Source organism: Schistocerca piceifrons, chromosome 5 (assembly GCF_021461385.2).
Source record: "Schistocerca piceifrons isolate TAMUIC-IGC-003096 chromosome 5, iqSchPice1.1, whole genome shotgun sequence".
Taxonomy (NCBI): Eukaryota; Metazoa; Arthropoda; class Insecta; order Orthoptera; family Acrididae; genus Schistocerca; species Schistocerca piceifrons.
This window is the reverse complement of record NC_060142.1, coordinates 205565715-205585665: the sequence shown is the minus strand read 5'-3', so window position 1 is coordinate 205585665 and position 19951 is coordinate 205565715.

Sequence of the window (19951 nt, the reverse complement as noted above, 5' to 3'; positions counted from 1 at the left end):
ACCAATGCAAAGCCTATCTCCATGGACCCGGGCCGACCACGAGTAGCAGCCGTCATCAACACGCCACTTTGCGCCGTACTGTCGATAACACACGCAGCACCGCCCTGTGGGGCTTCAGCTAATTTTTCAGCCACTCAGAATTCGATTTGAGGTTTCACGGTGGTGGCACCTCAGAACTACTTTGCCTTCTTAGGTGATATCGTGGTATGCATCCGATTACCCACCTATTTATCGATATTATACATTTCAGCTGTTCTCTTTGCTCCCTCTTCTCATAGTAGGAAGGCTCACTAAATTCCATGCAGCATTCTTTGTACTAGGTTCTTGCCAGTACCTCTTCAAATGAGGACTATTTACTTGTTTTGTTATGCTAATATACATAATTGTTCCTTGAACAAAGTTATACTCAATTTTGTTTTTCATTTAAAGAAAATAAATGTAATTGTAAATTTTTAGGTTGCCATTTCTTTCCTAAACTGTCATACTCACCGGAATCCTTCCCCATCATCATTTTTGGAGGGTAACTTTGATCGATTAATTTAATGAATAAATTATATAAGGAGCTAGCCACCCAGTGTAGGATTTATATCAGGACCATTATAAGACTGCGTTACACAGCACAATATCGCGATTTTGCCCGCCTAACTTGCGCATCAGTTAACTTATTTTCATTTATTCATTTTGTGAGGGCTGTCGGTGACTTTTCTAAAAGTTAGAAATCATGTGTAAAGTTTGTTGGAAATTGCTAAGTGCTCTCATCATCAAACATTGTGTGAGTTTATTCTGGGTATCATGTGCGTCGTTAGTTGCACTCCCTCAAGGCCTACACAGAGTGTGTAACTGTAATATTTGTCTTACTGCGTTATACCTTTAACATAAGATTATACCTCTCAGTGAGTAGCATTTTAAATTTTTTGAATTCTATCGCTAATTACATGGAATTTGAAAATCAAATTTTTGCTGCCCCTGAAAGCCTCCAACTGGCACTTGGTTATCCAAGCACCGAGTTATTGGCTTACGATTAGTAATACAGATATTTATAGTAAAGTTTCTGTTTCTTGAGGGCTTCTCCTTAAGCACTAGTTGCCCTGTCTTGTGTGAAGTCACCTGGAGTTTATTTTCCATATACCGTTCTTGAAGAGTGTGTATGATGTGTCTATTGTCTTCCAGTTTGTCTTGAATCTCCTGTTATCACTAGCATTAAGTCGTCTGCACACCCAATGCTAGCTTTTCCTTAAATAATTGGAGATTGACTGGTAAATGAAGAACAGTAAAAGAGACAAGATGCCACCAAATATCTGGGGTTGCTGTTCTAAGATAAATACAACTTTTTGTTCCACATCCAACAATCTGAAAAAAAATGAATTTACACGATGAACAGATTAATCAGTGTAGGACAGAAGAGGTTTAAACTGCCGTTACAAAGTATCACAATATACTGAAGACCCAGGGAAACTGATACAACTGTCTAGTATCGTGTAGGGCCCCCGTGAGCAAGCAGCTGGTCAGACCGGCACTATCCCTGTAATGTATGCAAAGTGTCATGATTTTCGAGTTTTACGAGAGCATACAGTGCTGAAACGGTCGGGACCGTCCTAGTTATTCTGGGAATCTGGACAATAAACCTGCAAGTTCAGAAGCAGGACGCAAATTGCTGGCTGAATGAGAGAGACACACAAACAGCGAGACAAATCGTGGCATCTAAAAAGAAACTGAAACTACAGTTTCTGCCAGAATGGCAGTGTTCGTGGCACACAGTAACACCTGAAAGATGTAAGTACAGTTTTCGTTACCGCTTGAATGAGCGCCAGTGTAATGTGGAGCAATCAAGATGACGTACTGAAAATCGACCACACCAGTGCTTTCTGGCGAAAATAAACCAAAGACCTAGCAATTCACGTGCGAGTGGTTATTAAGGACGTTGGATCAAACGGTATGGGAAGAGAATAGCGAGTGTCTAATGACACATAATGGCAGGAATTTCATACAGAATAAAACAGTCTCTATAATTTTAAGAGAAGGACGGCTGTGGCACGTACGTTGCGAAATAACGCACGAAATTTTCTTGAAGGAATCATAAATGTACCGGGAGGGAATAACAGATGGACATCCGCATTGGAAACACAGGTAGCTGTTTGGCAAGAGCTGATCACTGCAACACGAACAAGGGCCTGGGAAGATGAAACAGCAACGGAAATGAGGAGCACAATAGTCGAACACGTATGCGAAGAATTAGCTGCCTGAGGACTTCTGAGGACACGATGCTTTGGCTCCAACAGGGATATCCCATGGAAAGTCATGTGTAGGGTGATATATTCTATTTTTCTTATTCTATGACTAAGGACAACTGTGTGAGCTGTATTGAATTGTTTAATGTCGCAATATTTGCATAGAAATACACGCTTTTACACAGTTTACAATGTGGCAATGTTAAAACAGTTGTCAGGATAATGCATCTCATCAACTTCAAAAAGTGAAATAATCCTAAACACAACAATATTAAATATTAACTCTCAGAAAGTTAAATTATCCTAAACATGACAATATTAAAGTTTAACCATAAGTTTCTTTACAGAATTATTCTTACGACTTCATTATAATGTAGGTCAGTACTACGATAAATGATCCGATTCCGGTTCAAAGTTCGGTACTATTTTTAGGATGACGATCAAATCTACGGTGGATGGTTAGTTATGCGACAAACTGAGCAAAAGATTACCCAAGGTCGCTCGAGTTTACAGTGGACGCAAGCTGGTGAACCAACAAGTTTACGCCTCTGTACGCAGTATTTACCTTAAGCTGCGATGAGCTGTCGTCTGCTAGACCGCTCTCTCCTCTGAAATTCCTATAAAACTAATTAAAACCTTTGCTGAATTCTTTTTCAGCATAAACTCTCCCTATGTTTCTCGTTATGCGAGCAAACATGTGCTCATACCAATATACATACTCGTGGCTGGAGGAGTGTGCATATTATGATGCCCTCTCAGTTCTTACAAGAACAATTAACTAATTGGTCGGTTCGTTTCTCCACAGTTGGAGCTAAACGATGCTACAGCTAATTTCTAGCTGGATGTCAGCCGCTGTGAACGTAGTGTTCACCCAAAGTTCTTCTCTGCTCCGTTCTGCATTTGACGCCAATTCAGAGAAGAGTCCCTTTCAAAGATTCCGTCTTGTCTTTCTCATAGCTGAACTGTCTCCCCACCTGGGTTCTTTCGTTCTTCACATCACAGCCATTATCGACCAATAGGAGCGTTCTTCTTATTTTGTGCAAACTCTCTCTACCAATCGCAAGGGCCCTACCATTAAACTGCTTCGAAACTTCTGCTCTTTACTCCTTCCTAGTGCGTTTTGTGCCCACGCCACACGTCAAAATGCATACATTGTCTCTCACGTGCATACCACTCACTGGACACGTGACCGAAAATGCTTCACTGGTCTTGTCAGTATCCATTTGGAATTCTGAAACGCATTTTTATAAAAGATTTCTTTCCTATCCTCCCTCAGATGGCCCATTAACTCGCTCTTCCCTTCTGAGTCACCTGGTCGGTCGTTGACCTGGCTTGGGACACCCCTTTAAGTGATTTCTGTTCTCCCATGGCGCGGCCTCTCGCTGCTTGTTGCACCTTCTGCTCGTAGACATGCATTATACAGGATGTTACAAAAAGGTACGGCCAAACTTTCAGGAAATATTCCTCACACACAAATAAACAAAAAATGTTATGTGGACATATGTCCGGAAACGCTTAATTTCCATGTTAGAGCTCATTTTAGTTTCGTCAGTATGTACTGTACTTCCTCGATTCACCGCCAGTTGGCCCAATTGCAGGAAGGTAATGTTGACTTCGGTGCTTGTGTTGACATGCGACTCATTGCTCTACAGTACTAGCATCAAGCACATCAGTACGTAGCATCAACAGGTTAGTGTTCATCACGAACATGGTTTTGCAGTCAGTGCAATGTTTACAAATGCAGAGTTGGCAGATGCCCATTTGATGTGTAGATTAGCACGGGGCAATAGCCGTGGCGGTACGTTTGTATCGAGACAGATTTCCAGAACGAAGGTGTCCCGACAGGAAGACGTTCGAAGCAATTGATCGGCGTCTTAGGGAGCACGGAACATTCCAGCCTATGACGCCACTGGGGAAGACCTAGAACGACGAGGACACCTGCAATGGACGAGGCAATTCTTCGTGCAGTTGACGATAACCCTAATGTCAGCATCAGAGAAGTTACTGCTGTACAAGGTAACGTTGACCACGTCACTGTATGGAAAGTGCTACGGGAGAACCAGTTGTTTCCGTACCATGTACAGCGTGTGCAGGCACTATCAGCGGCTGATTGGCCTCCACGGGTACACTTCCGCGAATGCTTCATCCAACAATGTGTCAATCCTCATTTCAGTGGAAATGTTCTCTTCACGGATGAGGCTTCATTCCAACGTGATCAAATTGTAAATTTTCACAATCAACATGTGTGGGCTGACGAGAATCCGCACGCAATTGTGCAATCACGTCATCAACACAGATTTTCTGTGAACATTTGGGCAGGCATTGTTGGTGATGTCTTGATTGGGCCCCATGTTCTTCCACCTACGCTCAATGGAGCACGTTATCATGATTTCATACGGGATACTCCACCTGTGCTGCTAGAACATGTGCCTTTACAAGTACGACACAACATGTGGTTCATGCACGATGGAGCTCCTGCACATTTCAGTCGAAGTGTTCGTACGCTTCTCAACAACAGACTCGGTGACCGATGGACTGGTAGAGTCGGACCAATTCCATGGCCTCCACGCTCTCCTGACCTCAACCCTCTTGACTTTCATTTATGGGGGCATTTGAAAGCTCTTGTCTACGTAACCCCGGTACCAAATGTAGAGACGTAGAGCCTCTTCGTGCTCGTATTGTGGACGGCTGTGATACATTACGCCATTCTCCAGGGCCGCATCAGCCCATCAGGGATTTCATGCGACGGAGGGTGGGTGCATGTATCCTCGCTAACGGAGGACATTTTGAACATTTCCTGTAACAAAGTGTTTGAAGTCACGCAGGTACGTTCTGTTGCTGTGTGTTTCCATTCCATGATTAATGTGATTTGAAGAGAAGTAATAAAATGAGAACATGGAAAGTAAGCGTTTCCGGACACATGTCCACATAACATTTTCTTTCTTTGTGTGTGAGGAATGTTTCCTGAAAGGCTGGCCGTGCCTTTTTGTAACACCTTGTATAAGAACGGTGTGTTAATTCCGTCAATTGAGTGTCATCCCTTTTTGCATTACATACTGATAGGCAAATTTTCTCATAACCGTCAAATTAAGTTAGGTGTCATATTCACCTTCCCGTTGCGATGTATAGAGCTCTCACGTAAGGTGCGAATCTGACCTTTATTTATTCTGCCACCTTACACTTGGAGCTGCGTTTCTATCGATCCTGAGTGGTCGCGGCAGATAAGATCGAGGTACGTGTTCTGGAGTGGTACAAGTAGTACCTGAATAAGCAAAAGACCACACCATTATCCACCTTTGCGGCAAGGAAAGACATTAGTCTATCTACACATCTCCATATGTCACCTGGATTCCTCTTTTCCATGTGCTGAGTTGAACAGAACCTGTATGGTAGGAAACAAGTACAGAAAAAGTCCGGAAAAAACTTTTCTTTTTCCTTTAATAATGAAACATGGGAGGGTTTGTTGGTAATTTAGAAGTGGAAGTATTGCTAGTTCTTTTCTCCCATTTTTCTTTAATTTAATTATCCATAAAATTCACCTTTAATTTTGTTAGACTCGTTAACTTACGTTGTGTATTAAGTATGGACACTGTATGGAATCAGGAGGGTTGTTTCCCGATAACAAGAGAGTAAGAGGTTTCGCTAGCAGACATCGTTAGCAGGAAAAATATAGAAAGTAACACTCTACTGAAAATTTGATTCCACATTTAGGAAAATACATATAGGATCTAGACTTCTGACTAATATATGCTTTGTACCATAACAGTAAACTTCGTAATAATAATAATAATAATAGTATCCCATTAGGCACCAAATGCTCAGCCATCAGTGGGGCAACCAATCTGTAGGATTCTGGGGAGACTGGGCTGAGGTGTTGTATACCATAGCAGGGTAAATCAGAGTCCTCTGCTGAACTAAAACAGATTAAATATTTCTTTGGCACAATCAACATTAAGTCATTCCTAAAGTCAGTAATGCTACATTTACTTATTTATTTGTTTATGCAATTTACGCCTACAGTAGAGTACAAAAATCAAACATTATGCAGTATAGTCTACAATGAATATGTTTAGATCTTGGCAGTCAACAGTTTCTTCCTTTCCCAAAACTTGTTCATTCAGAATGATCTGTCGGCTCGTTCTCCTGAAGATCAAATACTTCTTTCACTGTGATGTTTTGAATGTCAGTCGTTTGTGTTTATTCTTCAGAATCAGCTTCTCTTCTCTATGTTCAGTTTGATGTTTGGTAATGCTCAGTTCATTCAAATTCATTTATACTTGTTTAAAATAATTGTTTTTTGTCTTACTGTACCGAAAGTAGTCAGAAAGTTGTTTCAGGAGTCTATTATTCGGCAAACGAGTAGAGTGGCGAAAAATACAACCCTTCTTTTTCGCGTCATATCAGCAATAGATTAACTTTCTTGGTAAAACACAGACCATTAACTTGGTGTTTTTATTGACGATGATTCGGAGTATTCTTTTATCAAGTTTATGCAGTTTGTCAGTTATTGTTTGAGTGTTTAGTTTAAATACCGTTTCACTTACATATGTTGCCTCTGGTTTAACGACGGAGTAATAATGTCAAAGTTCATCATTTGTTGAAAGACATCGTTTTTTGTTAAGTTGGCCATGTATTTCTCTGGACTCGTTGTAGTTTTAATGTCCTACTATCTCTTGATGCTCTTTCATTGGCATTCATCTTATGATAATATCGTGTAGGGCCCTCGTAAGCATGCAGCAATGCCGGAACACGACATGGCAAGCACACGACTATTGTCTGAAGTGGTGCTGGAGGTAATAGACACGATGAGTCCTGCAGGTCTATCCATAAATCCGTAAGGGTACGAGGGGGTGGAGATCTCTCCTGAACAGCACGTTGCAAGGCATCCCAGATATGCTCAAAATATTCATGTCTGGCAAGTTTGGTGTTTAAAGTCAGAAGAGTGTTCCTGCTGCTACTCCGTAGCAGTTCTGGACGTGTGGGGTGTCGCATTGTCCTGCTGGAATCGTCCAAGTCCGTCGGAATGCACAATGGACATGAATGGATGCAGGTGATCAGGCAGGATGCTTACGTACGTGTCACCAGTCAGAGCCGTATTTAGACGTATCAGGGGTCCCATATCACTCCAACTACTCACATCCCACAGCATTACAGAGCCTCCAGCACCTTCAAACGTCCCTTGCTGACATGCAGGGTCCTTGGATTTATCAGGTTGTCTCCATACCCGTACATGTCATCCGATCAATACAATTTGGAACAAGAGTCGTCCAACCAGGCAGCATGTTTCCTGTCATCAATAGTCCAATGTCAGTGTTGACGGCCCCAGGCGAGGCATAAAGCTTTGTGTCGTACACTCATCAAGGGTACACAAATGGACCTTTGGCTTTGAAAGCCCATATCGATGATATTTCGTTGAATGGTTCAAACGCTGACATTTGTTGATGGCCCAGCATTGAAATCTGCAGCAATTTTCGGAAGGGTTGCACTTCCGTCACGTTGAACAATTCTCTTCAGTTGTCATTGGTCCCGTTCTTGCAGAATCTTTTTCCTGCCGCAACGATGTCGGAGATTTGATATTTTACCAGATTCCTGATATTCATGGTACACTCGTGAAATGATCATTCAGGAGAATCCTCAGTTCATTGCTACGTCGGAGATGCAGTGTCCCATTACTCAGGTGCCGACAATAACAAACATTCAGACTCACTTAAATCTTGATAAGCTGCCGTTGTGGCAGGAGTAACCAATCCAGCAACTGCGCCAGACACTCATTGCTTATGCAGGCATAGCCGACCTAACCGCTGTAATCTACCTGTTTACATATCTCTGTATTTGGATACACCTGCCTATACCACTTTGTTTGGCGCTTCACTGTAGTTCTTCCATATTAAATATTGCTTCATCGATATTGTTTTATCTACATCTACATGGATACTCTACAAATCACATTTTAGCGCCTGTCAGAGGGTTCTTTGTTATTCCAATCTCGTATAGCACGAGGAAGAAAGAAATGCAAATATCTTTCTGTGCGAGCTGTGATTTCCCTTATTTTATTTTGGTGATCGTTTCTCCCTATGTATGTATGCGTCAACAAAATATTTTCACATTCGGAGTAGAAAGTTGGTGACCGAAATTTCTTGATAAGATTCCGCCACAGCAAAAAACGCCTTTGTTTTAATGATGTCCACCCCAAATCCTGTATCATTTCAGTGGACGTTCTCCCCCATTTCGAGATAATACAAAACATGCTGCCTTCTTTGAACTTTTTTGATGTACTCCGTCACTCCTATATGGTAAGGATTAGAGATTGCAGGCCACTCTCACTTCTGATTTGGTCATGCCACATAATGTTCTTAGGGAAGATGATCTTTATTACGATCTGACTTCATACATCATGATGAAATGATGGGCAATAGTAAACGCTCTTGCTTGTGTGCTCTAGTGAAGGAATAGCGGTAAGCTTTATCTGCACTCAAAGGAATAGGGTGCCGATTTAAACGACTGCAGTAAAAGCATATGGCGGCTGAGGGCCGAGGTGAGCGCGTTTTTTCTGTGGAATCTGGGTGGAAACATTTCTGGACTGCCGAGTTCCACGGTGTCATTGGGCAGACATGTTGGTTGGCGCCAGTCGGTCAGCAGATGCGTCCAGGTAGACTGGCTAGTGCCGAGAAGCCACTGCTGCAGTGGCCAGCGCATTGTAGAGTGGCAATAAAGCAGAGGATGGCCCCTTGTTAGGCAGGAAGCCAATGAGACGACTGTGTGTTTCTGTGAATTCCCGTGGGACAGGGCAATGGTGCCCAGACGTCCAGACTCTGTTACAAAAACATATTTGTGAAGGCATGAGGCTTTTAGTGAGTTTATGGTCGTTGTTTGGAAACTTAGAAATGGGGTTATAGGGGAAATAATAATATTTTTATGGAGGGCTGTGGTTCCATCCTGGTCATGTTGTTAGCAAAAGACATGGTGTAATCACGTGTGAGAGAGGCTACGAAGCTGAATCTTTTTTCCTTTCCCCCCAATTAACTTGTAAGTCTCTGATTGGCCAAATCGGTGTATGCAGAGCTCTCCCAGCTTCGAATTCCGTGCTCCATCTCGTGATAGGTTTGTGATAAAGTGGGAGAAGTCTAAAATGGAAATGAGCTGGCGAGGGAAGTGGAGAGAAACAGAAGTGGACACTCTTGCACTGGCTCTTCGCTAGTAAAGAACTGCAGGTCTCTACCTAAATGGTGAGACTTGTGTCCTTTGCTTAGTGTGCCACTTAGAGCCTGTGCCAGTCACCTTCTGAACCATCAGAGGTACTGCTTCTAGCATCACGCACACAGCAAGTGATGCGTGGCTGTGCTCATTTGTCTTGAGCTGGCCGTCTAAACATTTGACATATTCTGTCACACATAGTCATGGGATGGAGTCAGATTGGTTTGGCAGACCAGAAAATGGGTCCACCTGCACACTGGAATTCACCGCGGTTTCAGGGGCTTATAGGGAAGTACCTGCGTTCCAAATTACCCGAACACGAGACCGCGTACTTCCATTTTTCGGGAGCGCGCCATTAATAACAGATCGCGGCTGTTCATGACTTCAGTCGCCGAACGTATCGTGATGTGCCGCCCTGACTAGCAGAAGGGTAAAGTATTCGCTGCTATGTCGTAGGGCTCCAATATACGTTTCTCTCCACCCTGTTCTTTCGAACCATGTTTTTCTTTTTTGAATAGTTGAGTATAGATGCTTGATGGTGGCGTAGTGTTTGTGCCATACCCCGGATTCACGTGTATGAATCAGATAAAGCGATTAGTGTTCTGGTAAGCGTCGTGTGTCGATCCCCAGCTGGTCACTTTGTCCACCATAGACCCGATATTAGCGAAAGCGTTTGTCAAATGAAAATGTTTGTGTGACGTTTCTTTAGCCATTTTTTTGTCTTATGATGTTAAGAATGAATAAATCTATTGTTATATAGTTCACAACTCCTCCCTGTGTGCTGATTAACATTTATCTTGCCATTTTTATTGAAGTCCAGATTATTAAAGAAAGTAGCAAGTTGATAAGGATCCAGCGCAGCATTATTCTAAAAAAGGACGGACAAACGTAGTGTAGGCAGTGTCGTTAGTAGATCTGTAACATTTTCTAAGTGTCCTGCCAACAAAACGCAGTCTTTTGTTAGCCTTCTCCACAACATTTTCTGTGTGGGTCAATTTCCAATTTTCGCACCATACAGATATCTTTTCTAAATCGCTTGCAATTTGTTTTGAACTTCAGAAGACTGACTAGTCGATAAACGACAGCGTGATCTGCGAACAACCTAAAGCGGCTGCTCAAATTATCTCCCAAATCGTTTATATAGATAAGAAACAGGAAATGACCTGTAACACAATCTTGGGGAACGCCAGAAAGCACTTCAGTTTTACTCATGACTTTCTGCTAGTTACTATGAATTGTGACTTCTCTGACAGGAAATCATGAATCCAGTCACATAATTGAGACGATATTCCATAAGCACGCAATTTCACTACTTTGCTTCCAATGCCAAAGCATCTGCACGTGCAACACAGTTAAGTCGAATCTTTCTTCCAATCTTAACAGATGGTGGACATATCTCGTTCAGATCAGTCAACAGCTTGACGAGTACCAGTTCCAGTCTCAAAAGGTTCAGAGAATTCATTTCTGAACCTTACCCTAGATTTAGTATTTCGAAGGGTGACAACAATAAGGTTGACAAGTGTCTAATATAAACCAACTTCTATAGGGATTGACGGTAGAGATTCACAATGGATACTATTATAGGCTTTTTAAAAATCGACCAAGTAGGTCTGTAGTTTCTTGTTCCTGATGTTTTGGTGTTTCATTATCCATTTAGACGAGTAATTTGATCAGGACAGCTTCGTCCTGGACGAAAAGCTCGTCGATATTCACTTAATTCACCATATACCTGTTCATGAATTCTGTAATACAGAATCTTATACAAAATTTTGTAAGTAGCATGCAGCAAGGATATACATCTAATTATTTGGATCCGATCTATCTCCTTTCTTGTGTACTGGACAGATTATTGCAACATTCAATTCCTCTAGCAATTTCTCGGTATTCCAAAAGTCAATAAGATGTTTATGTAAATTTAGAACAGTTTGTGTATTTGCATACTTGAAAAGTTCAAATGGCTTTGAGCACTATGGGACTTAACTTCTGAAGTCATCAGTCCCCTAGAACTTAGAACTACTTAAACCGAACTAACCTAAGGGCATCACACACATCCATGCCCGAGGCAGGATTCGAACCTGCGACCGTAGCGGTCGCGCGGTTCCAGATTGTAGCGCCTAGAACCTCTCGGCCACTCTGGCCGGTTGAAAAGTTCAACCACTAATTCCAAAGTGAATTAATCACTATTTTTCCTTCATCTGGATGTGGGGGCATAACGTTTTCTAGATGCGTTTTATTTCTCTGAAAAGGGTCAGATTTCAAATAATGTTCTGGTTCCGCAGCATTCGAAGTATTCAGCCTAAATCATTAAATTCTCTTAATTGTTATGTGCTACCTTTCCGTTCACATCCTTCCTCACAAGTGTGGGCAAATATATTTCCATTGGTACTGTTTAAATGTCTGATAGTAATCTCTCGTCTTTGGAGATTCAAAGCATTATTGATAGATTTTAGGGAGTCCTGATGAAATTTCATTTTTATCCTTCTAACCTGTTTAGTCATTGATCGTCTGGCATTTATTAATTCCTCTCTGGAACTTTCAGTTTTCTTTGTTGGTCACTTAACCATGTTTGATTCCTGTGCAGAATTGCCGTGTCGGATTTCTCATACCACCAAACATGTTTCTTCTTTTCTAACTAGGGAGCAACTTCTTCTGTCAAGACTTTTAATCCATTGACAGTTGCGCCTAGATTATCACATGAAGTTTTTCTGGATCTCTCGTAATATACAGGAGTGTTAACAATACAACTATGGTCATAAGCTCTCTTTCTGTCTAACTTTTGAGGTTTGTTTTTCTTTTAGCTGTCAGTTCGATTTTAACTTTTGACAAGTAGTGGTCTGAATTAATATCGACGCCATGGAGGACTTAAACATTATAAATGTCTCTATGAAATTTCTAGTCCGTGTCTACATGATCTGTCTGAAACTCTCCTAGTTTGACGCTGAGACATTTAGAAGTGATGAACTTAAGTGGTCTTCTCTTAAACCTCGTTGTCTTCAAAACCAACTCATGTGTAGTACAAAATTCAATTAACCGTTTTCCTTTCCTGGTTGGTCAAGTTGATCCTAAAAGTTTTCTTTTCATTGCTTATCTATTCTGTTTTTAATGTTAGTTGGAGCATGAACATTTATTAGTGTGTAGATTTTGTTATACACTTTAATTTTTAACAACGCCATTCCTGGGGAATCAGATGAAAAATCCTCAGCGAAATTCAATACTCTATTGTGCACCAAGAAACACACCCCGAATTGGGGAGCAGTTGCTATTGCCCTTTCTCCTGGTGGTCCTTTATAAAGCCGATATCCTTCTGATTCGATCGAGTCTTGATCAATATTACAAAAATGTTGAAGGGCTGTGGTGCTATACAAATGATAAGAAACACTTAAAGAACAAAAAAAAAAAAAAAATTAGACAAACAAAAGGTAATACGAGAATAGTAAACTCGGTGAAATTTAAGAAGACACGAAGTCTACCCATAAAACCTTTAAAAGAAAGCTGTGAAACAAATAAGATTGCTGAAAGACAACACCATGGATTTTGGAAGTTACAGGCTGTTCAAAAGTAAAACAGACGGAAGAATCCTTAAGAACAGACCCTGTCTCGGAATTGCATTCGCAGTTTGGCAAGATATTCTCAGTTGTATAATCGAAGTAAAGCCTGTGAACAACAGTTTAATGACAATTTTCTTGAAATATGCAAATAAAATTTACACAGTACTTAATGCACATATGCCAGTGATACAAGAAAACAAAACAAAACCAGAGAAAGTAGATAAGTAATTGGAGTTACCAGAAAATTCAATCTATAAATTTCCACGAAATCGCTGAAAATTCTGAGGGACGATTTTAAGCACAGTTAGGGAAAGAGAAAAAATTCAGAATAGCAGTTGATGACTTCCCTACACACAAATGGACCAATCAGAAAGGAAATAGACTGTTAGAACTGTGCTGAAATTTCATTCTCAAAATCATATCAACCTATTTTTAAAAAATAATCCTCAAAACAAAAGACCTGAGGTTCATCCAACAAGAACATAAGTCAATTTCAAATTGACGATATCATAGTCGCGTATCCACATCACAAAATTTTTTAAATGTTCGACCACTCAAAGAAGTAGTAACCAGAGTGAAATTAAATTACCAAACGAACCATAAAGAAATTACACTGATCATACAAAACGTTAAACAAACAGAAAATTATGCGTTACTGGAAGACTGAATTGATACATCCACTACATAAAAAGGGAAACAAAACGGACAAACTCCGCTATGGATAAAATCAGTTGGAATGGACGTTAATAATTATACAAGGATTTCTCTTCTTACTGTCCCGTAAAAAAATCTTTCTCGGTGTCTACTGGACTGAATTCAACAACAACTTGAATGAAAAGCTGTCGATTATCAATTAGATTTTAGATCAAACAAATCTTTCCCTGAACTAATTTTAGTTCTGAAGCTAATTCTCAAGCATAAAAAAATTATCACACTAAAAATAATGATGAAATCTTCTCGGTCTTCCATCCAGGTAGCTGCTTCGGAAATCCGTGACGTTTCGATGAGTGTCATTCTCATCATCTTCTGGTGAAAAATGAATTCTGGCGTAGACACTCATCAAACGCCGCGGATTTTCGACGCAGTTACGCGGATGGAAGCCCGAGAAGATTTCATCAGCAGTATACACCAGGAAAGCCTACATTCACAAAAAATAGTTCCTACCTTAATAGGGTTTGAAGAGGCTTAAGACTCAGTGTACCGTAAGTATCTCTTCCAAATTCAGAAAGTACAAAGTCTGGACTCTAAATTCAGTATCATTATTACTTAAATTCTAGTTCGCACAAAACTATAGCAAAATTCAGGGAAGCATTTCGAAATGCGACAAGATGATCGACTCTCTCCACTGTATTTCAACTGTCTTAGGCAAAGTAATTCAAGAGTGATAGAAAACAAAATGAGAGCTTAAAATGTACAAACCAATCAAGTTAGGAAGAACGCATATTAGGACAGAGAGCTTAGCATTTGCAGATGATCTTGCGATTCTACGCGAGGATATTCAAACAGCACAAAAACATACAGAAATTCTTAAAGAAATAGCAGAAAGAGTGAGGCTCCAGATAGAATTTGTAAAAACTAAATACGTATGTAGCAAAAACCTGGCATCCAAAATTCCAAAAACTAAGTACGGGAAAAACCGAGAGAGTTTCTCAGCTCTAATATGTGGGCGAAACCATCCAGAAAACTTGCCTAGAAAATACAGGTTACGAAATTCGCAGTCACACAAAGGAAATAGCTTTCCGGCTTACAAAAGGACTCTAAAACAAAAAAAAAAATTGCATATAAAAAAGAGCAAACAACACAGACATCAGTAGCGCATGGTTATCATGTGGTGATGTGCTACGGCGCATTGTAAATATCACACTAAAATACGTCATTTCTCTTCGAATTCGAGCTGTAAATCGCATTAAAATTACGTCATTTTTCTTGAAAAGCGTGCTGATACGCAAATAAAACAGATGAAAACATGTTTTGCAGTGCTCTCTACGCAATAGTCGGAAGACAGTGTTGATCCCTGAAATGGTAGTCAGTCATGCTACGATCAACTCAGGCATGGGATACAGATGCCTACTGTTTTCAACTGCACATAGTATGATGTGACGTCGTCTCTGCCGCCACTACGAGTGCTACGTTTTTCGCAGTACCAAGGCAACATTGTATGTTGCCTTGGTATGTGTAGTGTATTGTGCCATCATAGAGGATGAGGAAGTTTTTAGGAGCTGTTGTCGTAACTGCATCAGCATCAAGACAGACTGGTTCGGTAGGCTGCGTGGCAAAATGCTCGCCTGCCATGAAGGGGGTTAGGCCAAAAAGGCCCTTTTCCAGTAGAGCTTTCGAGGAGAAAGTGAAATTTAAAGAGATATATGGATCTATATGAAATATGACTCTAACAACGGAGGGCCAAGCAACAAAGATCGCCGACTCGGCTTACATATCACTGAAAATATCAAAATACCTACAAAATATTTTGGTCAACTTTTTAATTGTCCAGAACCTAGCCCCATAAGTTTAAATATTCAAACTTTCATGAGAATCTAGAAGAAGATTTTCCCCTGTCTGTTAAAGAAATTGAAGAAGTCATTAAAACTAGTGGAGAAGACTCTATTAGAAGAGAAGTTTTGAAATGGTCGCTACCAAAAGTAAAAAAAAAAAAAATTAGCTAATATTAATCTTTCAAAAATATGGAAAACAGAAAAACTCTCAGGAAGGTAGAAGGTGGTCTTGATACATTCACTAAACAAGAAAGGCAATAAAATGGTTGTTAACAACTACAGAGGAATTTCTTCACAGGTAGTTGCATGTAAGATACTCTCCAAGACTGTAATAAACTAAGTAGAAACAACGCTGGAGAGTAACTCAGATGAATATTAAGATAGTTTTTAGGATGAGCAGAAAATGTTCTGAACAAATATTTAATCTCAAGCCAGTTGATAGCCAAATCTACTGAATTCAAAAGATGTTTGTCTATTTCCGAAACGCCATTGATTCAGTTGGCAGAAACTATAGGCAAAAAAAGTACAATGTGAGTTTAAGCAGGTTAAGCCCCTTTCAGGTTTCTGGAATATTTCTCATGAATGGGCTAAAGGAAAAATAAAATTCTCTCTAAAACTTTACAAGTAGAGTATGAGGGACTTTTAAGGGGTCCTTGCTGTATCTTTGCACTACTTGAGTGGTTTGTTTATTTTAATTTAAAAAAATTAATTCTTTCATTAATGCAACAATCTGAAGAAGGGTTTGATTGTGAATGAATTTCTATCAGATTTCGTGTAACAGTTTACTTCATTGTATGACAGTACAATAAAAGATTTTTGAAGAAAAGAAGTAATTTAACGACAGACAGTCAATTAGTGGGCTCAGATTCGATTCCCACTGTCACTAACAACTTTATTTTATTGTATTTCATTTCGCATAATTTCAACTAATTATAAAATTTAAATGTATTTAAACAATTCAGGTTGTGTACGTAAATAAAGACATTCAGTTTAGTTACAATTGTTATCCAAGGATAGAGACCACCAGATTCTAGCACATTGCTAAAAGTTTGCACAATCTACCACTGACAAAAATCAAGACAGAATGTCTTCAGACTGAGGCACTCACTTTAAACAGAAGGAGAGATACTGAAGGAATCAGTAAGAGAGAACGAAAAGCGATCAGGAAAATTTTAGGGTACAATTATGCTGAGGAAGGAGCATACAGACAAATAGGAAATAAAATAATTGAAAATACACCAGAATGTACTTGGATACGAAAAAAGGCAAGTTAGAGTCCTTCATGCACAGTAACAGCCAACCAACCAAATTAAATAGATAAGTTGTGAAATTCTACGAAACTCGTAGTAAAGTAAAAAATGAAATAAGAAATGAGTTGGTGCAGTAAAAGAAAATCCGAAGGATTGGGGAATAATAGAAGTTGACGTGCCAGACAACACAATATTGAGGAAGGAAACTCTCGGCTGCCCAGCTAGCCTAGCAGAAAAACCAAAGAAAACTGTATAAACTAGCAAAAAGGACAGGCTTGAATTATGGTTGAAGTATTCATTAAGTCGCACAATGGTAAACATGCACGTTAATCCTAGACGTGATTATGCTATGATGTTGCTTATTACATTAGAACATTGTAAGGTCAGTAGCCAAATAATAATGAAACAATACATAACAAACTTAGAGTCCTAGTGAAAATGACATAACTCTTCCTAGTCAACAAAAGACTTATAATCAAACAATGCTTGCTATCCTCAGTAAATAATAAGAGAAGAGTTTGGCCACTGTGCACAACGATAACACTATCACAGTGAGAACTAAAAGCTTAAATGCGCAACATGTCATATTTATTATTAGTGGCTCGCTTAAGCATGGAATAGTTGTCGGACAATTTAAAGGATACTGTAATCTTAAACAAGTCTCAGAATAAGAGATGTTTATTTGCTCTAATTATTAGACACAATACACAAATAGTTAACAGAGAGCAAAATTTTCTAAAAAATCTGGATTAAGTTCACGCACAAATAATGCTAACACTGTGAGGAGGTAGCAAATTATATAAAAGACTACACGGAGAAAACGCATCAAGTTGTTCATATCAGGGCTGCTCGTGAATTCAACGTTAATGAGACAAAATACAAATTATAATCAAATAGGCAACCGAAGTAGCGTGCAATAGCAACTGACTAGCGAGCTGCTCAGTGTAGGATCACACTACCACAGACTGCAAAACTGACATTTCCCCACAACCAGCAAAGCATACACCCATTAGCACTAGCCGGTGGGCGGGAGACCAGTTGCACGGCGTCTGGAGTATTAATGCCTCGAAACTTACTTCTCCATCCTCAACTCTCCACTTTCAAAACTCGAAATGGAGGGAACGACTCAGTACTGTTGTCAATGTGATGGATGAGAATATCACTTGTTTCATGAAAAAACAGGGGAATGGGACAGACTTCCCACTCTAGGCTTACAAAACATACATTAACAAGAAAAAAGAGGTTGCTATTGGCCTAGAGCAGTGTCTCCTCATTTAGTAGGCTTCGCATGAAACATGGTGTCAGGGAAACTCAGTTCGATTGGATGACCGAAATTCTTGAGCAAAAGCAACTATCTTCCTCACGCTGGCCAGGCGGCGTCTCGACCTTCGGTGTTCTCACAGAAAAGATAAAAATCTCCTATTCCGTTACTGTTTGTGGATAGCAGTGATGGCAATGCATGCCCCGACTACAGCTAGGTCAGGCGCTAACTCTGCTCATAAAAACATGAAGCAGGCCACAGCCTTACTTCTGCGAAACAGCCTGTCTCCCTGGGGAGGTTCGCCTATTGTAATGACGTTCTCTGTCTGCCTTCTGCCGACAACAGTACCCTGAGAGTGCACATACCTGGCGCAAAAGGTCACAGCCTTCCTACAAAGCCCGTGCGTGTAGTGCCCTCAATAAAACAATCAGGAAAATGTGGTAGTAGTAGCAGCTTTATTCATCTGTAGATCTATTTTTACTAGGATATAGGACATGTCAAAGTATTTACAAATTTAGATCAATTTAAAATAAGCTAATTCGTATACACATATATTTACAGACTTCTAGTCAGAGACAATCATTAGATTTACTCCTGGTATAGAATACTTTGTTTTACAAATAACTTGTTAAATAATGTGATGCCACATTGTTCACTCGTATCTTACTATCAGTCACTGCACACTCTATACACACATTGTTTCATAACACTTCACTCACTAAACACACACACACACACACACACACACACACACACACACACACACACACACACAGTGGGCCATTTTCTGTACCTCAACTTCCCATTTGCTATCCTGAAAAACTGAGTCAGCATCCCTCCATAATGAGTGAGATGTTGAGCTAAGAAGGAAGTGTTAGTATTGTGCTTTGCATAGCTTAGGGATAAGTATTTCTAGAAAGGAAAAAAAGAAGGAAAAAACAAAGTGAAGGTGTTCTGTGGAATGTTGGATATATTATAATCATTATTATTATTATGTATTTGTATAACATTATTTATCAAACCCCTACTCTGTTTTAGCTAAGTAATATGTAAAATGTATTGCATAACAGCTACTTTTTAGCTGCCTTTTTAAATAAGTATATTTTTGCAATTTCTTTCATCTCTTTTGTTAATTTATTGTACAGTTTTATTCCTTGGTAGAAAATGCTGTTTTGAGTTTTATGTTTATTTTTTATTGGTAAATGTAAGTTGAGAGTGTCTCTTGTTGCATGGTCATGGACAGAGCTGTTTGTGCAGTAATTACCAATGTTATTTTTGATGTGTACAGCTGACTGGTAAATGTATTCACATGGAGCAGTTAAAATGTCCAGTGATCTGAACCGATCCTTACAATGAGCTCGAGTAGTATTTTTGGTTATCGAACCAATATCCATTAGCGGTATGTGACAGTAAAGTCACAACATGACACGACGTGCAGTTAAAGTAGCAGTGATGCAACATACCACTTAGGAGTTTCACAGCATTTTCACCATGTATATTTTTTTAAAACTGTTATACTATACAAACATTAGAAAATCTGATCATATGCGAAAATCAGAAATACTAGAAAAAAGAAATAAAGATATATTTTAAATCGTCGAATGGAAACCATTGGGGACAAATGTTACCATTAATTGGAAAGAGACATTCTTAACGTGTGTGTGTGTGTGTGTGTGTGTGTGTGTGTGTGTGTGTGTGCACTTACATGTGAATGAACGTGTGCTTGTTTCTGTGGTGAAACAACAGCTTATTTCGCGAAATGGTACGAGAATTATTTAGCTGCCGAATTCTGTGCAGGCGTTTATTAAGGTTAGTCTTTAAGTAGAAAAACCGATAAGGCCTTACTATTCTGTTTATACATAATCCGCGAAAATCGCATTCGGAGTCTGGGAGCGCCTCTGTTGTGCAAGGATTAGCGGTGGGAGGTCGCGCCCGGCGAATGACGTTATTTTCCGGAATCCAATCCCGAGCGCCGCGG